Source organism: Aplidium turbinatum, chromosome 16 (assembly GCF_918807975.1).
Source record: "Aplidium turbinatum chromosome 16, kaAplTurb1.1, whole genome shotgun sequence".
Lineage (NCBI taxonomy): Eukaryota > Metazoa > Chordata > Ascidiacea > Aplousobranchia > Polyclinidae > Aplidium > Aplidium turbinatum.
In genome coordinates, this window is record NC_137487.1 from 4,516,923 (window position 1) to 4,524,492 (window position 7,570).

The window sequence follows — 7,570 nt, forward strand, 5'->3', positions numbered from 1 at the left end:
GAGCGTCAATACCATATTATATATAACTATGTATATTTTAAAAGATTTACATCAAATTTAATTACTGTTTTTCAATAACCTCTACATCCTGTTTTATCCATACTGGGAATTTCAGAAGGTCCTTATTCAAATAGAATGATGATCCCCAAGTAAGGGTGAAACAGGTTGAAGAGGTTAATAGAAAACAGCAACTAAATTTTATGTACTTTGCTCTGCTTGGCATTGAGCACTTTTTGTAGTATTAATAACATTTATTGTAGAAGATTTATTAAGACTTAAAACTATCAAACCCTGTTGTCAAGGTTTATATATATACCGCACTACTTCTTCTTGCATATCAGGCAGGAATTCAGGCAACGCCTTCAACTGCTGCGCTCAGTGTACTGTATCAGTGTTGAAGACTGTGAGGTTAGGGTTACACTATTTGTCCTGTAGGTTGAAATACTGCTGTGCTGTTTAACGTTGGCAACCGTGTTTAAAGCAAACAGCACCAGTACCAAGAGCATACAAAGTCATTTATTCATTTCTTGGCAGGTCTTAGCCAAGCCATGCTTCAGCTACTATTATGCTGTCAGTCGATTTGGGAAGTATTGTTTTGTTTTAGTATGGTTTTGACCATCAGACAGGATTGCTGTTTTGATCTGCAGTGCTTATCTATTACAATGCAGGCCTCGAAATTCACGGCGGACACCGCGGACATGTTCGCCGTCACAGCATGTGATGTCCGCGGGAAGTACCATCTAGATCGGTCATATTTGTCCGCCGAAAAATAACACAGGAACTAATACAAATCGTCATTGCATAGCACGAACAATTGTTGCGAGAATACAATTTCCCGCGCATTCTAGCGCGCATCTAGAAAATGTGATTACTGTATCCCTTATAATCCCTTAACTTTCATTCAAGTCAGAAAACTTTTGATTTTTACGTTGTTTCAACGATTGAATCATCGTAACATTACGTGAATTCTTCGCAAAGAATCGATGGGAGTAGGCCTACGGGTACTTCTACACTAATCACGCGCAACTTAGTTCATGTCTTATGTCACAATGTCTGGCTTTGATCTCCGAGTAATATTGATAAAGAAAGGTTGGTTACAAAATTAGAAATGCGAGTGGGCTATTACAGCAAGATACAGCAACAGTTGTTAAGTTTAGGTTTTACAGAAAGAAAAAGCCCAGGGAAAATTCACTTTCGCTCACATGACACGCAAAAATAAACCTTAAAAAAGCCTATTGATTAGTGATGCTTTGCACAGCAGAAAATAGTAGCGTTAGTGTAGAAGTTTTCCGACTTGTGCCCTGAGCATTGTGACCTGGGTTTTTTTTCGCTGAGACTTTTCGGTTATTTGTCCGAAATGACTTGAAAAAATTCGGTCATTTTTTATTCGTTTTGGTCATTTTTTCTGATGAAAATATTTCCTTTCAAGTAGCTGAGTGATACAACCCAAAATTTGCACTTTCTGACTAGCTACAACATTAAGTTTCGCTGAGAAACGTTGTCGTGTTTTATCTGAGAAAAGTTAAAGCAGACAAACGTTTCTTCAATGTTCATCAGCGAAACTCAACCTTGCAACACCCGGCCGCAAACATTGACTATGACTATAGTGATTCCCCCAAACACAAATTTTTGGTAAAATTACCCCAAACACGAATCAATCAGCAAATGTTTGGCCTAGTCCCAAAACCCTTTCCCTAATAAAATTGAAACTTTCTGACCGTCTGCACTAACTTTGCTGTTAAATCTCTTCTAGTGAACCTAGAATGACCATTGAAAGATTAATGAAATCAGAAAAGAATACTCTACCACCTTGCGGCAAATAAAGTTCGAAACAGCAACCACTACATAGCGATAGCAAGAAGCGCGTTTAGAGCAATTTTACCACTGCGTAATAGCGACCATGCTTTTTTCCAGGGATGCCAGGTTGGCATTTGTAATGCCAAATTTCATAAATTTGGAATTTTTTTATGTTGTTTGGCATGAAAAAAATCCTGTTAGGCATTTTTTCAAAATTGTTTTTCTGAAGAATACGGTACTCTCAAGAATGAAGATAGCTAGGTTGTGCAATAGCAGCAAGTGTAGGCTGAGCTTTTTTGCAGTTTTACCTATTTTTTACCAATTCCATTATTTATTAATGAAGAAACCTTCGATTTTGCTCCGATTTGCCTATTTGGCATTTTTTTTTAGGTCATTTGGCATTTTTTGTTTAGTTGTTTGGCATTTTTTCCATAAGTGGACCTGGCAACCCTGCTTTTTTCATATCTGTTTTCTTCTTCGTCGTATGATGCTGTGTTGTTGATTTTAATTTCTTTAATAAATTTCTTTTTTCCACTGTTGCGTTGTGTAATAGCTCAGTTGGTTAGCGCCCGATAGCTCAGTTGGTTAGCGCATGACTTCTGGAACGAAAAAGCTTGAAGATCAAGCGGTGCTGGTTCGACTCTCTGGGTGTGAGTTTGAGCAACGCACTTTAAGGACAGCTTTCCATTATGTGCACCTAATTAATTGAATAATTCCGCGGCAACAACAATTTAACAATCGGAAATTTCGTTCTGTCAACCTCGGTGACAGGCCTGCGTCAGCGGTTGAAAGCCACTGTTAGTAGACTATGTGAAACTGTCAGTATTAAGATCTCAAAGAAGCTTTATTAATCAAAGGATAAAGTTTTCCTCAATAAATCCTTCGTTCCATTACATTCAGTTATGTACGGTGACCATTTTCTTGGGTGTTTACTTAATCTATTCGGACCCTTCTTCCGTGAGCAACACAAGATCTGCCCTGATAGCTCAGTTGGTTAGCGCGTGACTTCTGGAACGAAGAAGCTTCAAGATCAAGCTGCGCTGGTTCGACTCTCGGGGTGTGCGCTTGAGCAACGCACGTTAACGACTGCTCTCCATTCAGCGGCATCTAATGGATGGAATAATTCCCCAGCAACAAGACTTCAACAATCGGAAACTTCACATGGTCAAGATCGGTGACTGGGCCTACGCCAGTGATTCAAAGCCTCTGCAAATATGCGAAACTCCCAGGTTTAAGCTCTGCAAGAAGTTTTCCCAGTCCGAGGATAAAGATTCAATCAATCAATTGAGTAATGTTATCTCTGCTATTGTGTTCTCAAGTCTTTAAAATCTTTGGATTGATATTTTTTCACTAAATAAATAAAAATTAGGAAAATTGCGGATCCGAGGAAATTTATGCATATTTTCCTACCGACCAACATCGTTTTCGGGATCCATTACACCAAGGTTTGTTCTTATTTTCAAATGAAACTATGTGAAAATAATCAGTAGGTATGCAGGAGCTAACCATGTCAAATGGAAGCAAATTTATTACGAAATAAACGTGCAATTGAAAAAAACTTATTATCCACGAACTTCCCCAACTGCGCATTTACGCATTAAGAATTCTTCCTCTTCCTCGAAAATGCTTCCCCCATGTGACGCTTTTCTTCCGTCTATCCGAAGTTGATGGAGTTTTCGCCTGAAATAAATTGTTTTGTAAGGTAGACGCAAGTAGCTAGAAGTGGATTACCACCAAAAAAATATATCTTCAGAATTAAAGAGTGGGTGATGAAAAACATTTCGTGCTTCAAAAAAAAAATTCGTGTTTGGGGGAATGACCATATATATTTTTTCGGACTTTTTGACCGAATTGACTAAGTTATATTTTTTTCGGACATTTTGACCGAATCAACTACATATTTTTTCGGACATTTTAAGCGAATTGACTATATTTTTTTCGGACGTTTTGCTAAAAAATTGGTCAATCACCGATAAACAACCGAAAAAAAGAAACCCAGATTGTGACGCAAGAAGCCACACGACCTCGTTCGGTGGAAGTTAACCAGTTATGCTGCGTATTAAGCAGCTACACGGCGCTTTTACTCTTCAAGCGCACGTCGTTGGTCTGATGAAAGCCTTTCAGAGTGACTTTACTGAAATTTAAAATCTTCTAAACCGTATAGTTATAGTTCTCAAATGGCAAAGAAATATCATGTTAAAGTGATTAAGCATGACGATCGACGTCAAAACTGGTGTGTCCGCCGTGAGACTTAATTTGTCCGCCGAGATAGCTGCTCAGACCGGACACGTATGTCCGCCGTCAACAAAAACGAATTTCGAGGCCTGCAATGGCATACCGTACTACATAAAACACTGTCATATTCTATAGAACCGGCATGTGTTTACAGGCCTCGAAATTCATGGCGGACATGTCCGCCGTCACAGCATGTGATGTCCGCGGGAAGTACCCTCTAGATCGGTCATATTTGTCCGCCGAGAAATATCGCAGAAACTAGCGATACAAATCGTCATTGCAGACAGCTCTGAATAGCACAAACAACTGTTGCCCTTGCCCAGCTCTGCATAGCACGAACAACTGTTGCCAGAATATAATTTGCGCTAGGAATGCGAAATTATCGCATTCCAAGCGCGCATCTAGAAAAAAGTTAATATAATACTGTATCTCTTAGCTTCCATTCAAGCAGAAAAACTTTCGAATTTTACGTTGCTTCAACAATTGATGACATTGAATCAGCGTAACAAAGGTGAATTCTTCGCTAAGAATCGATGGGAGTACCGGTACTTCTACACTAATCACGCGCAACTTAGTTCAAGTTTTATGTCACAATGTCTGGCTTTGATCTCCGCGTAATATTGATAAGGCAATGTTGGTTACAAAGTTAGATTATAAGAGTAGGCTACTATAGCAAGATGCAGCAAAACTTAAGTTTCGGTATTAGGCCTACAGTAAGAAAGAAAAGGCCCAGGGAAAATTCTGAAAGTGAGAATGAGGGCGATGAACCTACTACTAGGAAATTTAGTTGTGATAGACGCATATATTAAACGAACAACGAATGTAAGGATTAGCTCTGTCAAAGATCACAACACATCGTTTACCCCAAGCCATCAATTTCCGATCATCAAGACCATCGACAATATGAGTGACAACGAAAAAATCAAAATTAAGAGGTTGTTTGAAATCGCATATTTCATCGCTAAAGAAGAGCTCGCATTTACGCTTTTTCCTCAACTAGCCGGTCTGGAGAAAAGACACGGAATAGATTGATTGATTGAATCTTTATCCTCGGATTGGGAAAGCTTCTTGCAGAGCTTAATCCAAGCAGTGATCTCGTGGAGATTGGCGCACGTCTTTGAAGATCGATGCTATTGAAGCTCTCATCATGCGCATATGTTTGGATGGCCTTGACTGCGCTGATTATAACTCCAAGCCTGCCGTGGTCTCGTGGAATACTGATACTATTTTGGAGAGGCGACCGCATCACGGAGAGGGGGAAAAATAATTGTGCTTTTTCTAATGTTTTGTTTATTCTTTTCGTCACTTTCGCTCACATGACATGCAAAAATAAACCTAAAGAAAAAAGCCTATAGTGAAACTTTGCGCATCAGAAAATAGTAGCGTTACGCTTTAGAGTTTTCCGACTCGTGCCCAGAGCATTGTGACGCAAGAAGCCACACGACCTCTTTCGGTGGAATTTAATCAGTTATGCGGCGTATTATTTTTTTATTATTTATTTGCATCAGACACAAAAAGTCCATAGAATTCAAATTTTTAACAATCATCATCATCATATTTTGTAGCTACACGGCGTCAAGCGCACGTTGTTGGTCTGATGAAAGCCTTTCAGAGTGACTTTGCTGAAATTTAAAAAAGCCTAAACCGTAGCTATGGTTTTCAAATGGCGAAGATTTATCAAGATAAAGGGATTAAGCATGACGATCGACGTTAAAACTGGTGTGTCCGCCGTGAGACTTACTTTGTCTGCCGAGATAGCTGCTCAGACCGGACACGTTTGTTCGCCGTCAACAAAAACGAATTTCGAGGCCTGTGTTTATGATGGTCCATTTGAAGCTTGCATTCAGTGACCACATACAGTGCTTTCACTCACCTCGCCTGAGTGCTTGAACTGCAAGAGCAGCATGCAATATACAATACAGCAGCTAAGACTCTGCACCAGTAGAAATATTAATAGCATTTATGTGGTAATGGTACCATATTGCTGCTGGGTGATGCACATGATGATCGTGATAAAATAATTCATTGAGTTATAATGTTCAGTAAAACCTATTCATAAACATTATTATTTATTCTGAAAGGTTATGTTCCTATATCATATGCTTTAAGGAGGAATTTTTCCTCTAAAATCTATAGTTTTTAAATAATTTTGTAAAATCTCAATTTTTCATAAAAATACAAAAAGTGACCTGTAAAATACACAACACAGCTTTGTTTCTTCTTTTGTGTTGATGTAACCCCAGAAATTTTATAATAAAAAGATACATGATGCACACATGTATGCCGGTGATTCAAATGGTGAATGAGTAGAAAGTTTGTAATCTATCTTTTTGTAAAATCTTTTTGACTTCACAAATGCCATTTTGCTTTTTGAATTTGACAACTAATTTAGCAGCTGTCACTACCAGCTTAATGTTTCCTTTGCCGATACTTTAGTGACGGAAAGTTGCTTCCAAATACAGAGAGTTCTGCATCTTCATCATTTAAGTTCAATCTGCAAGATTGTTTTATCACAGTTGAATCATTAAATAGGGTATGCTCACAATACGATGTGTTTTCTGGAGAAAATATAATTTTCTACATTTGTCCAAAGCCTCCCTATTTCAAAATGGGGTCTGCTACTATTTGGTGAGTCCGATTCGGTGAGAGCCCTCTATTCGGTGATTTTTTTGAATTTTTTTTTGAAAATTATCAGATACCGTAGCCTAATTATCATTGCCGCTTTTACATCATTTTAACGTTGAAATAAGACCCTAACCCTTAGCTTTAACCCCTTAACCCCTAACCCTATAACGGCAATGATAATAAGGCTACGGTACCCAATAATTTAAAAAAAAAATCACCGAATAGGGCGCTCACCAAAAAAGGCTCTCACCGAGTAGGGAACTCACCGAATCGGACTCACCGAAATGGGCCATTTCGTTCAAAATGTGAGTTGTGCAAACCATATTGTTAAATTTAGTTTCTTGAATGTTGATTGTTGAAACACATCGACAAAGTGGTGAACTTCCATAAGTGTACAAAGGCTCCCTCTACCATAAAATACTACTTATCGTCTACTCTACATATTTGTAGACAACAGCTCAAAAAATTCTCTATGCATAAAACTGGTCTTAACTTTAAACAATGATTTTGTTTGGAAGATTAATAAAATATTTTTACTCCATTAGTTGGTGGAAATCTACAACAGGTCGATCAGAAATTGAAGCATCTAGCTGTTTTCCAATCTGTTTTTGAAATCAGTTTATATGCAAAATGTACATTTTTTAAAATTTACAAAAAACCCAACTGCTTTAGAGGCAAAATTCCCTCTTAAAGAAGAATGGGAACGTAATATTTCTAAATCTATAGAGCTGAAAATCAGGTTTCTATCACTTACGGTTTACAACTACAAGTTATACCATTTCCTTTTGATTGATACTCCCTTAGGTTGCATGGGCGTCGGGCAGTATTTGGGGCAATTGCCCAAAATTATGATAGGACATGTTTTTTAGGTCTAAGCAATTATTTATTTTAGAACTATATTATATACTTTTTT